General features: G+C 36.4%; 1 long non-coding RNA gene across 1 annotated transcript in view; it reads right to left on the reverse strand.

Moving 5' to 3' along the window:
* Window positions 1-390: 390 nt before the first annotated feature.
* Window positions 391-16,436, reverse strand: part of LOC125689381 (uncharacterized) — a 36,441-nt gene continuing 20,395 nt past the window's right edge. The window contains exon 3 of the long non-coding RNA XR_007375235.1: window positions 391-2,353. This is a non-coding gene — a long non-coding RNA (uncharacterized LOC125689381). The remainder of the gene's footprint in view (window positions 2,354-16,436) is intronic.

The following is a 16,436-nucleotide window of genomic DNA, read 5'->3' on the forward strand; positions in this document are numbered from 1 at the left end:
AGGATGCACAAATACCATTTCGTATTTGGCAGTAACATTTCCCAAGTAGTGTTGGAACAGATGCAAATAAATGAATCTGGAGGCTATTTTGTGAACAGACCCAAAAAATCGCCTGAACTGGCTTACCCAGGTAGTGAATGATGATGGTAATGGGTTCTCTGTAGACTATGTCATGTTTTTTTTCCTCACACACCTTCAACTGGGATGTGTTCAGAATGAAACTTGTAGAACCTGACAGTATGTACCATCAAGGAATTTGAAATGAACATCACTGTCAGCAATGCTATTATAGAGCTTTTTCAAAATGGTCACCTTATGTTATCATTGTATCTCAGTAAAGATATATCCAAAACACAAACAAGAAGCTCAATCCTTGTTACAGTAGCCATTCAAAATTTCTAAGTGTACACTAACCACCACCTAAACCACAGTTCTAAAGCCAACTGCAGGCTCTGCTCCTAGCCTTTATGCAGCATGCTGTGTTAGTTAATAATCGCCTCCTTAAAACTGTGTGAATTAATCCTAGATGGTCTGGACTTTTGTCAAAGCTCCTGTTGTCAGGAAGTAACTGCCAGTTTTGCAGATCCAGGCTTTTCATGGATCAAAAGGAAGGAATGGAAATGCTGCTGCTTCTTTCAGGTAAAGTAAACCCCTAGGAGACTGAGGTATGAAAGGGGAGGAATAATTTTTCTCTGCTCTGGGGAAGAAATCTTCCTAAGAACTGTGCATTGGATAAATAACTGAGATTATTTTCTCAATTTTCTGATCTTTACATAAAAATATGTTAAATTTTAATGCACAACCTTTTGTTCTTGGAACAATAGAAAGCAAGTGGAATGAAAGAATAAATAACATTTTAGGATAAAGCAAAACATTGCATTTAGTGATTCACTTTGGGAAGAAGCAAATAATTTTCCTACTTTCTTGCTCTTATCATACCATATATCTGCTCAGAATGCCCTAGTTCATCATAGCGTAGTACTTGATATCACTTCTAACACATACTTTGTCCACTGTCTCTCCTCCTTACCTCTCACATCATTTGCTGGACTAACCATTAGTCCAGACTAATGGACTAACCATTGCCTAGAACATAGTATGACAACAACAAATTCTAGCATTTCTAAAATCTTCCAGCAAAATCCAGCACCTTTCTCTCATGCGGCCCACCACCTGGGAGAATCTTGCTCTCTATCTTACCAGTCCTTCCACTGACAGCACACACCAGTATATGTGAAGCCACTTGGCTTATGCTACCATTTGTTTGCTCCATTTATTTTTTTTTGTCAGGGCTTGGCCAAGATAAAATCCCATTTCATGGCTCAGAACCACTCAAAGATGAAGAAATAAACACCCTAAATAAAGAAGGCTCAAGTTCATGTCCACAGGAATAAACTGCTGAAGACATTATTAACACAGAAGAGGAAAGGTCATTGACACTTAGAGTGCTGGTAGTAATACCTAAGAAAAATTAGTAGGTGCAGAGAGAGAGACTGTCTATAGAACTGAAGGAACAGTAATGCTGTAGTTCTGAAAAATGGGGAGCACATGCAGCAAACATAACCCTTCTGATTCACTGCCAAGTAATTAAATGCACGTGTAGCCTGCCTTAAAAACATTTCCTATTTTCAATGCATTTAAAGTCAATTAACACATCTAAGTGATTACACTTTTGTTCATCTTTATTATTCTCGGGGATTTCATTGCAATCTTGGAAATGTTGCCTCTCTAACTTGTCACTCATTTTCTTAGCAGTGCTTACTTGGGCTAAGTAAATGACAGCAAAGTACTCTTGCTTCTAAATAGTGAGCACCATGAAGCCACCTGGATGGATCTGCACTGTGCACGGCCTCTTCATCTACACATGGCCCAAAGGCCCTGAACTCTAATTTGCATCTAGTTTGGGAGCTGGCCACAGTGACACCCACACTTCCTCTCACTCAAATTGCTCTGTGATATCATGGCATGCAGAAGAAATCCACAGCAGAAGCTCATGACATGTGGAGGACCTTCACTTTTGCCACTGGTATTATGGGCTTAATACAGTTATTAACAATGGGGTTTCACCGATGTAAATGGCAGTGTTTTTGAAGTACTACCACAGATGTAGACAGAAATGAAAACATGTACATTCCTTCTAATTAGACAGAATCCAGTTGGATTAATTTCAGCAAAAACTCAACTGTCCTTTTAGAAACAAATGTCCTTCACCGCAAGAAAATGATACTGAGAAGAAGAAATGCAAGAGGACTCAGACAGTTACCTTTTCAGATTTCAATTAAAAAGAAAATACTTGCCTGTCCTTAACATGGAAGAATCAGGATTTCACTGCTCTTACAAGCTCACACAGAGTCTGCAACAAAATAAAATCTTGCTTCAGTCTTATGGGAACATATTTTATTTCTAATATCTCTATACGACTGTGTATCTATGCAAACATATAAATACATGGAGAAAGAAGATGGATGTATAGGGAAAGTGAACATACATATAAAATCCAACATGTATCAACAGTTACCTCACAATAATCCCTTTTCCTTTTAAGTGATTCTGTCAAACACTTGCAAACACCAAGTAATTGCGGACATATCAGACAGGAAGATTCTCACTGTAATCATAACTGAGTGTTCTGAAATACAACAACCTGGGCTTTATAATTTAGGTTGGAAATTTCCAAAAAGCCTGTGCTTTCTGAGCACAAATAAGCAGACCAAACAATTTATATGCATTTTATAAATTCCACATAACTCCTTTCCTGATTCATTGATTCCAAGCATGTTTTTAGGTTTATTAATTTAACAGAACACTTTATTTTTACAAGGAAGGAGTAATCATTTGTGAGCTTTCCAGACCATTTTAGACTGATGTAGGTCTTCTAATCTGCCCATTTTCTGCTGAGGAGATAGTGTAATTAGTTTGTCCCTCTCAACTGTTTTCATAAAACCTCACAGGATATATGGGCTACTTTCTTCCCTGCTGCTATACAATATCTCCAGGTGAGATATTATACCACAAATCCTTTTCAGAAGCTGAATTTCACAAGCATTCCCAGAGAGCTGCAGATAAAGAGAATCATATTTGTAGGCGTTAGTGAGAAGGAAATGAAACAGCAGATGCACTCTATGGTAGGAACTCAAATGAAATTAGTCATCAATACATGCCCACCTGTAAAAAGACTGATTGAATGTGGGTTTTCTGGAAATGAGTATAGGAAAACAATTAATAGGTATAACATAATACTGTCTTCATGTAGAAAGCAAAAAAAATCACCCTCAGCTGAAGGTGAATTACTTAGCCGCAACTTAAGCTTTGTTTTGTGGGCTTATGGAGGGATAAATAAAGGACAGACAAAATGCCAGCTATGTTAAGATGTAAAAGCACTGCAGGAAACAATCAAACAAAAAGAAAAACAAACACACCAAGTTAAAGCTCCTTTCCTGAGATTTATGATAGCTTTGTGGAAGGGTATCTTTGAAAACAAAAAACCAAAAACCTGAATTCATGGAATTCTTCTTTCCATTGAAATAATACTGCAGATGAGCCACACAGTGCAAGTTAACCACTGTGGACAATGGAAGATGATCTTTTGGAGAGCTAGACACTACATGGATTTCAGTCAATTTAGAAAGAAAGGAATGCCTGCAATCTAAGAACAGTTTTCATGATGATACAAACTTTGAAACAAGAGTGACACTGGAAAGAATTACTGTACTTACAAAAGGAATACGAAATACGGTCTGTTGGTATCTCTAGCCCTTTTATTTATGCCTTGCACATGTTCCTGAAAGGAAATGATTTTCTTGAGAACACTCTCATGAAAAGATAGCAGTGTGAACACTCTGGAAAGTATGCTTTTATGCATGCAAAATTCCTTCTAAGAATGTTCACACAACTGCCTTCAAAGCTCCTCATGAGTCTGGGTGCAGTTCAGGCAGAGATGTAAGTTATGCTGCAGAATAGTAGCAATGGATAGTACAGCAGAGCAGTATGAAAGGACAAACACTGCAAGCACCAAACAGAGAAAAGTGTTTACAAATGTCTTTCAGCTTGAAACAGATTTCTAAGCAGTTTTCATTCAATCACTCAAAATAACTAACAATGTCTAAGAAATGCATCCTAGGTATAATCACTCCTTGCTCATGAAGAAATGGTAAGGACACCCCTTGCTTTGGATATGGCCACTTTGCACTGGTTTAAGGGCATATGCAGTCTTACAGCTGAGCAGCAGGAAGATCCTATATTACATTCTTCAATCCAACAAACTAAATGGCCTGAAATCACGTGGGGTTAGCAAGGGACACACTTAAGAAGCACAGATCTACAGCAATGTGCTTCATTGATGGACCTCAGGAGGCAGCCTTTGCACATGTAGGAGTTACTGACAGATCCACAGGGGCAAAAATAAAGCTGTAAAAAAAAAAAAGGAGGAACACAGGTGGATACAGCCTACAGAAAGTCTCACCTTTATTTGTAGCCCAAAGTCCATGACTCTAAACCACTGCCACTCTAGCCCTGGCAGCAGCATGGGGAAATGCCTCAGCTTCCAGCCAGGGCTCAAGGCTTTCTCTCGGGAAAGTATTCAAAAAACATGTTGGCAGGTATCCCAGTGTGCCCAATGTGTATATGTATATATATAAACATGAATACGTATGTAAATATTTTATACCCTTTGTAGTTAATTTACTTCCTAATAAGGAAAAAATACACAGAGATGCAGTGAAAGGTTCAGTCACTTTATCATGCAGCTGCTCAATTTAGGGTACTACTTACTATCAGATACATACTGCCTAGAATTTAAATGGCATCTTTTAGTGTCTTGAACAAAAAGGAAATATTGAAATCACTAAGCAGAAGACCACACTTTCCATAAAAGGATGATGGTTCTACTTTGCTATGGTAGGAGCTCACAGCAAGAGAAGTCTTTCTAGAATGGCATTTATTGTGCGCTGGGATTTCTAGCCTGGGGGTTATTATTATTTTTTAAATTATTATTATTATTATTATTTTAATGGAGAGCTACTAAAAATGACCAAAACCAGGCGGGAATTTAAAGAGTTTCACTGTCTATTTGATCTGCTCTCATAAGATTCAGGATAATGTGACAAGCATTATTCCATTTCCTGAGATGCTGTTGAGACTGGGATCTGGATTATATTTTCTGCTAAACTCATCTGTTGCACCAAGAGGACCAAGAGGTTCACAGACATCCCTTTTGCTCTGTACACACTACTGAGGACTGAATCAGAAATATCTTTATTAAATACACCAATGAAATGACTGAGGGGAAATCAAGGAGAGTCAAGGATCAAGGACTCAGCAGCTGGCCGAAATATCATGGTAGGCATGGCTACAAAAGTCTGTGGAGGCACTTCCTCATGTTGCCAAGAAATTCAGGACATATTTATGCACCCAAAGTGTAGTCCTTTTGGAGATCTGACATACAGAAGGTCTAGAATTCTGCTTACTTAGCTTTAGATCAATAACAGTGCACTCTGCATCCAGCTGAAGGTGTGCAGGAGCATTTGTCTCAGAATGAAGGGGATCATTTACATCTGCAAACCTGCCAAAATCAAAGGAGATGTTGATTTGCCCCAATTACTTTTTTTTTTTTTCTGTGTACTCTACTAAGATACATTTTCAGAAACATTTTCCAAAGATTATACTGTCCTGCTTGCATGGTCAATAATTTGATCACGTTCAATACTGGTAATATTATTAAACAAACATATGACTTAGTTTTCACTGTCCATCTTGCTGCTGTACACTTCATGACAGATTAAACTTAGGTTTCTTGTGCATGGGAATGACATTGGCATCATAGGAAGAGATATCCTGTCAGTCAGTATAGAAGGGAGAGATTTTTCCTCCTCTTATGTGGAAAGAGAAGTGGATACAAAGAATGTAATAATCAAAGCAGAAAGAAAAACATAAGAAAAAACATTTTAATAGTGGAATAGTATCTAATCTAAACCTATCAACATAACTGCAAGGCATTTCCACAATTCTAAATGAGTGACAAAAATTGGGGTTTGTGAATCTTGAAGATTCACAGAAATGCCAAAGACCTGTAGGCTAAATTCAGTGATCAGATATTTTCAAATAATTATAAGCTGAAAGAGTTTTTTTTTTAGAAATCTCTCTTTAAAAAAAAAAATAAAAATGGTAACAGATAATCAAACAGAACGTGGGGTCATGTGGTTGTGCCAGACTGCATAAGGAATTAAGCCATTATTTCTCATTGTAAATAGTTTAACAGGCAGCATCAACAAACTGTAGGCTCATGGAAGATGACACAGCTGTGACTTATGGTGAATGCCTCTTTGAGGACCAAGTTCTAGGAGTTGCAATGGGATGTACAATGGATACTTGTGCAGCTGATGGGTGCTAGAGGCTGCAACAACTTGGTACAGATTTTGGCAGAGAAAAGGGTGTGGAGAAGACAGATAAAAATAAAGTCATTGCCTGCTTGCTCTCTGGCTTCAGTGAAGTTTTCCTGTTTTCCTCCCTTACTGTCATTGTACATTAAAAGGGCTCTGTATTTCTCCTTGATGTGATAATTAACAGAAACACCCAGGTCTGATCATGCATTCATCACGGTGGTGTTCCCACAGGCAATACTGCAGGAGGCAGTCAGTTCTGTTTAATGTCTCTGTAAGTAGTATGGAACACTTTCAGGCATCTCAGGCTGGTGTCACAGTTTTCATTACCCACCAGCGTTTGGTCCTTTGGCCAATTTGCAATCAATTTGCTAGCTCTTGAGGTCAACGCACACAATGCCTTCTTGTACATTTTTGATGGAAGGCTTAGGGATGTAAGAGAGCAAAAATGGGGATGCTTAAATCAAAACAGGAAAACAGAGATGGCATTATAAACAAGAAAGCTGCCATCACCAGCTGAGCAGGGCAATAGATATCCAGTCTAATGTACCTTAGAAAGTATGACAAGGATTTATTTGAAGTCTATTATCAAGGGCAAAGCATGCAGTCTAGATAGACCTTGCTTTTAGAAATGTTTACAACACACAAAGAACAAATATTCTGATAAAGTAAAACGTACATCATCTGCATGTGTAGGAGGTCTCCGTTTTTGTTTTTCTTGCACATTTTCATCCAAAACAATTTGAACAATTTTTTGTTACATATTTCAAATGCTGTAGTAATTGCTTTGACAAAATTAATCTGAACTATTTCCTCCGCATTACCTCTCCATCCAGAAAGTAAATGAAATTAGTTTATTGTGATTTCTTTTTTAAAAATAGAGTTATTTTTATGCTGACTTACATCCAATCAAATTACATTTTTTATTGAGTCTGTAGATGTTGCAGCTTAACTGAGGATATAGCCAATGTGATTTGTGGTCACAGTTTCATCACTCAAGATGCCCATAGCTTTCTTCCTCTTCATACTTTTACACATTATTTCATTACTGATTGTAATTGAATTGAACCAGATGGTAACTGTCAAGTTCATATTTGTTACATACTTTGGATGACAAAGCCCCACGTAAACTCATTGTAATATTTATTGAGAAATTAATTTATGCAATAAAGCTTGTACTAAAAGCTGGATTACTGCCTATTATTGAAAATATTTACTGAATAGAAGCAGAGCAATCTTTGGAACATGCACAAAGGCTCAACTTTTTGTAAAGAAGCCTCACTATGCTTTTCAGTAATAAGAAGACATTTCAAGGATGAAGGTGTCCTGAATGAACTCTTGTGTGGGGGATGCATTTAATCCCATAAAGCCAGTGAATAGCCTTTTTGGAAACAACTCTGGGTTGGGAAGAATTTATCATTTCAAAAACAAGAATGTAATTCTCAGTGTAGCTAACATTGATTTAAATGGGGTTGGAGGTCCACTTCAAATCATGCTCAAGCTGGGAAAATGGGAAAATCTTCATATTTTTACTTCTCTTTGCACTTTTCCATCTTTGCTGCAATTTTTCTTTTCTTTCAGCTCTCTGCAATCATCAAGAGGCAAAGATGGTACAAAATCTTTCAACTATCATATCTTTATTCAGATTTCAGAAATGTCTACTTTGGAAATTTGTAAATACATTTTCTTTTTGTGAAATATAAATATTATTTTTTTCAAAGGCAAAGTAGAAAAGGGATGGAAAAAGGAAAAAGTGAAAATTGAAAGTGAAGCTAAAATATTGGCAGATGTTTTATGTAACATCTATTAAGATTGCAAAAATAATGTTTGAAATGAAGAGTAAAAATCCTGCCAGTGAATATTAATGAGGAGAAAATGTACCATTTCCATTCAGAGTGTTGTATTTGAAGATTCCTTATTCTCACAGAAATTTCCAAATTTTCAGATGCAAGTTTAGGTAAGAAAAATAAAATAAAATAAAAAAATCAGAACAATCTAATATTGACTACACTGATATGTAATTTTACACTAAGTTTTGTGCTGATAATCATAGAATCAAGTTGGAAAAGATCCTGAAGATTATCAAGTCCAACTATCCACGTAAACTACTAAGTCCATCACTAAACCATATTCTGAGCATCACCACCACGTCTCTTAAATACCTCCAGGGATGGTGGCTCCTCCACTCTCCTGTGCAACCTTTTCCAATGCCTAATAACCCTTTCCGTGAAGAAATTCTTCCTTATATCCAATCTAAATCAACTCTGGCAAAACTTGCGGCTGTTTCCTTTGTGTCCTATCACTTGTATATTGGTACATGAGATATTTTATAAGCTACATATGTTGAATGCAGATATTTTCATTTTTTATCTGAAGGATAATCATATTTTTTTGACAAATTTTACATTTCCAAAAAGGGAATTTTTTTCCATGGGAAAATCATCCTAATGGAAAATTTTCAAATGATGCTGATTGTTTTGTTCCTGCCTATAAGTTCAATATAAAATATTACTATTACAAAGTTTCCTGCTATGCCTATTAGCTATAACACATTCATACAGAGTTAGACATTTGTTTAATATTCATTCTTCTCAACATCAATTAAACAAAAAGCTGAAGAAGCCCACAAAAAAAAAAAAAACCAACACTTCGAGAGTCACAGCTTGATCTTCCCTTTTGACATCATAGAAATTAGCCTACTCTTATTTAGCATGAGATCTTGAATAGTATAAACTCCCTGCAACTCAAATATTTCATGTATACTTACTTTCCACTGTCAACTTGCATTTCTCTTTTTTCATAACAGTTTTAAATTTGCTTAAAAGAACAATGTACCAATGGAATTTAAGAAAGTTTTTGTAAGGAGAGGTTCTGAATACCCAGTAGATATGAGCCCCTACCATTGACTTCAGTGCAGGCTGTTGGGGCACAGAAGGAGGACTGGGAGCTCCGGCTATGCTGTAACATCAGCAACAGCTACCTAACCAAGGGGAGCTCAGCAAACAGATGAGAGGGTTTTTTCACACTCAAGGCAAGATCCCTGAATGTCATAAGACAGAGCAGATCTGGTGAATCAAAGTGAGAATTTAAAGAGCTGAGAAGCACACTGAAAGTTCCTCATTTCTGAAGGCTGTTTGCCTTAGAGGTTTGTGCCTGCTTCTTTGCTTGTTGATGTGCAATTCTTCTCCTGGATGGCAATGGCTGGCAGCATCTCCTGCAGTCCAGCGACTGCAGGGTGCATGCCATGTGCCAGTCTGCAAAGAAGGACAGCTGTGAGACACGAGACACTGGGCTCACATACAGACATTTTTTTCTCCCAAATGGCATCTCTCTGTAGAGATGCCGCATTGAAAATTTTGTATAGTCAGGATTTGCACAAATAATAAGCATTTGGCTAAAAAGAAGTATTTAGCATGGACTTAGCTAGCTGGGTAATCTGCTAGAAGCAAAAGCTACCGAGGAATAGAAGCTGAATAGCATAGCTATACTGCCAATTATTATACATGCAAAGGTTGGACCATCATGTTATTCCAGGCATTAGTATTCAGATATTCTGAACTGGATTTTTCACAAAGCATTCTGTATCTGAAACAAATGGCTGATTCACATAAAGCTTAATGAAGGTCAGAGCAAAACAGACTAGAAATAAACTCCCTGTTTTCTTGCCACAACTTACATAATCACTCTCATTATATAGAGTTTAAAGATTTCACAGTCATGCTATGTGCTACAGTGCAGAAAGAGCAAACCATAAGAGTCTTTCTGAAATTCTGTTTATGAATAATGTATTTGTTGAAAGATAATCCTACAGATTTATTTATCTGATTGAAATATATGCAAGCTACAATCAAAATCTTTCAAATATAAATGTTGTCATTCCCACAGTAAGTGGTAGTTTGCATTAAACAAAATGAGGCAACATTACTCAGAGATTTTATAACATTATTTTCAAAATATGCATGTTTTCTATTCTTCCAAAATAAAATTCATAACACTTCAGTGAGTCCTTTGGGATAGTAATGGATTTTTTAATACTTTTGTTGTGGCTATCTCCTCTATAAGAATTCATCCATGAAACTGTTCATTAAGGCATTTAATTCTCTTTCTATTAGATATTAACATTTTCCCATGAAAATACCGCATCAGACGAGCAGTAACCAAATAAAATTACTGATTAAAAAAGAAAAAACAAAAAACTACTTATTTTGGTGAAATGTGGTTGAAATGTTCTTGTAAAAAAACAATATCATTATCTCAACAGGGAAGTTTTTACAGCACGGCCTTACTCTGTGAAATAAGATTCAGTGAGTACTTGTTTGAATAAATGTATTTGAGTATTTTACAGCCTAATCTAGTACAAATTGCAGTGTAAATCACTTAGTACTCCTGACATGTAATAAAACCAACGCACCGTTGTTTCTTGAATGTTGTATCGTATATTTGTTTTCCAAAATAATTGTATTTTTTGACACCTCTGAGACAAAATGTATAAATGTAGCAAAACTTATTGAAAAAGTGCCAAAGTTTAATAGGTTCAGAAAAAAAATGGAAACCGGAGATAAAAGATTTATAGAAAACCAATAAGTGATGTGCTCTAAATAGTAATAATACGAACAATCTCACTTCTGCTCAACAGACCTCTTCAGGTATATCCCTTTCTTTTTGCTTTTAAAGACTTGCATTTTAAGTAATATTTTAAAGTAGCTTTCCTAAGAAGACAAAGTATACTGAATATGATTACATCTTCTTCAGCCTGATGCATAAAGATAACATTGAGAATTTCAAGTTACCAATGGGTAAAGCTCATATTCTGTCCTCAGTTTGCACACAAGCTTCCCATTTCAGTGTATTATTATTGTATTCTAAAAGTTGTATTTTAGGACTGCAATCTTAGGTATCTATAATGACTAAGAATCGTGATGATATTGTTGAAAATGCTTTGCAGTATTTTAAATAGGATAATGAACTAGATATTTTTTAAATATTAGTATTATGTTCTTTATATTTATTAATGCTGTTCCTAAGGGCAGAGACTGCTTTAGGCATAAACGATTGTCCAGCTGCACACAAGCCTGTAATGACTTATGATCTGCTTAGGCTGAGGACATCAATGAACAAACAGACAAACAGACTGATGAGACTGTACAATGGAAACAAGCAGGTTAGCCCTGCATTTTATAGCAGGGACTAAATGAAGGAGAATAAGCAAGACAGAAACAAGTCACTGCAAGCAGCAAACCGAATGAGCCAATTTCCTATGGCTTTATGTCTCATTACAGGGCCAAAATGGCCCTTCTTCTGCCTTTAGGACCTGTACAAGGCAGCAGGGCTGGTGGGTGAGATGGTAGTTGCCTCTGCCAGCCCTCATCCCTCAGCAGCAGAGATGGCTAAAAGCAAATAGGAAGCACTGGTAGGAGAGGCAGCTTTGGCATGGGATGTTTCACTTCAGAAATTATTCTGTCATTGGAACACTTGAATTAATAAGAACTTCAAGAAGAAAACATGAATATTGTCAATATTAACATGAAAGGCATGAAATCTTTTAAAAGTGAACTTCTCCTCATAGAAACTTTTATGTGAAGGGATGGTTTTGCTGTAGAATGCACTGTGCATATGCAGCTGAGCTATGGTTATCTTTCTTCCGAACACATTACTAAACATCCTTCATAAGAGCATAGGGTTGTGTGAACACTTCTCTTTCTCACAGAGAGTGATTAGTTTCATCTCTTCCATAAAAGCTTTATTTCCCTCCTCAGGAGAGTCTTTCCAGTCTATCCAGTTGAGCAGGATGGATGGATTCAGGAGTGTCAGTAAACGGGAGAAGGAAAGGCTATTTCCTTACCAAGAAATGCATTTTTGGAAGAATTTAAGAGACAGTGGTATGTACAATCCTTTTGCCAATTCTCTACAGCAGAAACCCTATCAAGAGAGTGGTTCCAAAGTGATTTAAAGGCATATTATTTTCAATACAAATTTGCTTGTTCTGAGTATCAGAAATGAAGATGTCTCTCCCAGGGTAGATTTGAACACTGCCTGCCCCATCTGATAGCCCATGGTGCAAACCACAGGGTTGGCACCCATGACTGCATTTGCGGTGTACTTGAAATGTTCATGCTCCCCAAATGAGGGGGATGCATTCCCAGCTCTGGGGTACAATTGGGTTAAACAGAGAGGCAGGTTTTATCTAGATGTTGGTAATGGACAAAGCAGCCTTTGAACTTACACTTTGCATAGTTTTGAATTAGAATGAGGAGAATTAAAATGCAAAATAAAATACAAAATTTATAAAATATATTGTTGACCATGGACAGCCACAGTATCTCATTATCAGTGTTTAAATATTTGTCTGCTTAATTGTGCCAATACATCAACTTTAAATGCCAATAAATAGAAATCATTCTAGATTTAGTCTAGAAACAAGAATCTGCAGATAGACTTCCTGGTGTTAGGTCTTACTGGTGTTATAGGATACCACTGGCTTTGAAGCAAATCTGCTGCTTCAGGTTTAGGAACTAAAAACTTTGAATTTATTTACTCTCAGTTCTAACCTTGAAGTAATCTCAGTCTGGCATATCAGCAACACTTCTGCCCCACCAGATGAAAGTTTTTAGAAAGAATAATTCATCCAGTAACTTAGAAGATTCATTAAGTACCTAAACTGGCAAATTGCAAGTAAATGAGAATAAAACACAAGTTACAACAAAAGTTTCTTAATAAGGATAGTCTTGGTGCAAATGCAGTTTATGAGTTGAAAACACTTAGGCTATAATCATGGAAATCAGACTGTGACCCTATGGCATTAGCACTCTTAGATATTTAGGGCAATATACAGTTTCATTGGATTTTTTATTTATTTATTTTTTTTTGAATAATCACTACTGACACTGCTCTCAAAATGCAATAGCATACTGAGGGTACACCTAAAATGGATTTTTATAATCACAGAGAAAAGGACTGTCCTCTCAACTATTAACATGCATGCTAAAAACGATTAGATTTCAAGTGCAGAGTTTGAAAAGTTTATTTTCTGAAAAAACTATGAGAAAGCTTTTCTCCTGCTTAAAGTTTTGAAGCGAACAGAAATCCTGTTGTTACAGGTAAGAGAATCTGGTGTAGAAACACACCCTGGTTGTTGCACCATGTTATTCTACCGCAGCTACTACTGCCTTTACTATGTTTTATACTGCATAGACAGAGAATACTTTAGTATTCATTGTTAAGCATTTATGTTGATACAGTGAAAGCGTTATATATTTTTAGGTTTTTTTTCCTGTTTTCAGAGCTTGTTTAAAAACAGTTTTGCTGTATTCTACATCACATCAAAGAAAAAAATGTTAATTTTGACAGCATGTCATGACATTTTGAGTTCATGATATAACAATTATTTAGTCTTTGGAAAGGTTGGCAAGAAATATGTAAAAGACTGTAGCAAGTATATACCTTTGTTTAGTTGCTCTGTCCTGTGCAGACAGACTTTCTGCTGGAGGCAGAATCAGCAAAAGAGGTGTCATATGGGAGTTGCCTGCCATCCAAGTCCACATTCAGATTCTTTGAACTTCACTCTGCCTCATCTGCAGGCCCTAAATTACTTATCTGCTTAAACTCCCACCCAGTAAGCCACAGAAATATAAACACTTGTTTCAAAACCACACACACACTTCCCAGTGCAAAGATGCTGAGCTAATGTACCAAACTTGCAGACAATTTCAAAGAAAACATTTCTACAGCTAGCTTATATGTAGATGTTATATTTCATCTTAAACAAATCAAAGTTTGTAACAAGGTGCAGTATTTCCTATTAGACTAACTGATCTATCTGTAAGACAAAAAAAAAAGCAGGCTTCTGATATTGAGTCTTAGAAGATCTTACATATCTGATATCTTGTGGGGATTTTTCAGGTACGTATATTTTTCTTAAAATAAAAATGTGAATTCTTTCTAACATCAAACCCTTCTGTGCTTTACATTATCACAGTCAGAGAAACACCTCTAATATAAACATATATTAAAATTAGCTGAAACATTCTATTCTTCAGAAAATTCATAAAGCAGTATTGGTTTCACAAGCTTTGTTATAACAAGGAGTGAATCCACAGCTAGAAAAGAGGTACAGAAGCTGCTTCATTCCTGAAATGATTTTGGCTTTATTTGTTCATCTGTAGTAATCTTGAAATCTTAATCTCTAACTGAAAATTGAAGTATTTATTTCAAATTCAGCTCCTGTGATGGTCAGCTGTTTAGTATCAAACACTGCACTGCCCCTGGGATTTTGCAGTGCTTCTGAGTTGAATTCTTCAACAAGGAACAGAAAAAGCCTCATGGTATGACCACCAGGGACACTTTCTACTCCTCAGTGCTAATGGAAGTGTTCATTGAATCTAGGGCTCTTCTAAGGATTCATGCACAGTACGTTTACTCCATGGTCTCATTGGATAGCAAAGATGCTGGATTTTATAGCATTACCTTTACTTATGCTGAATAATAGCTCCTGAAGTACAGAGATTACGTAGTTGTATTACTAAACTGACACTACAGTAACTATTTAATGGATAGTTTTCCACGGAGGTCATCAACAGTTAAGTGCCAAACTCTTCTATTTAAGATTATTTCAAAATCATAGATAATACAAATAGATACAGTAGATTTGGATTTCTTAATGCTAGGAAGGTATGTAATACGCTACAGCTCAGTAGCATTTTACTCTTTCTCCTACTCATCCACCTGAGTATGCAGCTGATGGTATATAATGAGACAATGTGCAAAAGTTGGTCAATACAGCAGGGGCTGGCTGCTATGATCCTGACTTGATCACGCCTGATGTTCTCCACTATTCATTTCAAAGTAATTACAGCCATTACCATGGCTTGAGAGCCAGGGAATCTTTGTCCTGTTAACATCATTTCTGAAAGGCAAAACTTTTTTTTTTTTTTTATTTATTTTTTTTTTTCCCAGAGAAAATGCTGTAAGCTCACTGGGACAAAGAATGTCATTTGGGTCCATGTTGAACGTAATATCTAGTGAAATGGATTTAGTCAACTACAATTTATCTCAGAAGATTTTAGACAGAATGAAACAACAGTTTGAATAACTGGAGGTCGGGCCTACAGGGAACATGACTTCTTCCTCAGAGGCTCAAATTCTTGTGTGTTGTGCATCCAGATTTAATTTACCCTTTCTTAGTCTCTAGAATGCTTTGGGAAGCAGAAATGTGAGCTGATGAAAGGGGTCGATTCTCATTCTCTGAAAAGCATTTTTTATAGAAAAATCTCCCAGAATGGTTTACTAAAAAGTATTTTGGTGCCAAAGGGATTAAGTTGTTTTCTTTCAGCAAGAAATAAAACCTACCAAATAAATCTGAATATGAGGAACCATAAATAGATAGTATTTGCCCACTGGCAGTTTGAGAGCTGTATTTCAACATTAGCAGATGATTTTTGTAAAAAAAATTTAGACAGTTCGTCAGTCTATGGGAAAACAGCAGTCGCTTTTTAAAGCAACAGAGAGAAAAAATCACAAAACCATTTGTATACTTACAGCATTCAATACCTACACTGTACAAGTGTGTGTGAAATAATCACATGCTAATACAGCTTTGGTTTGATTCTAAATCCTTCCCTTTCTAGTACTATTGTTCAGACATGATGTGTGTCATGTCTTATCACATCATTCTGGACTAGAGCAGCTCAGAGATATTACATCATTGCTGACATAACATGATATGACCTGACAGGTCTGAAATACACATGGAATCATGAGATTATCACAAAGATCATTTTGTATTGATTAACACTGTTTTAAGTCATTTAAGGGCATGTTTATTTTATATTCATCTTTAAAAAAATCTTGAAGGAATAGCTAAACCCTATTTCAAACATCCGTGCATGCAGACAGCAGAGAGTTCATGAGGTTCTTTGAAAGAATTGACACCTCTTGTGTTGCTCCAGTTGTGAGAGTGAGAAAAGTCCATGTGGTGAGAAGAAACCAAAATCAAATATTGCTCACCACAGCTAATACTGACCATGTATCTCCACATATGTGGTCAGCTGTTCACCACTGAGA

Source organism: Lagopus muta, chromosome 2 (assembly GCF_023343835.1).
Source record: "Lagopus muta isolate bLagMut1 chromosome 2, bLagMut1 primary, whole genome shotgun sequence".
NCBI lineage: Eukaryota > Metazoa > Chordata > Aves > Galliformes > Phasianidae > Lagopus > Lagopus muta.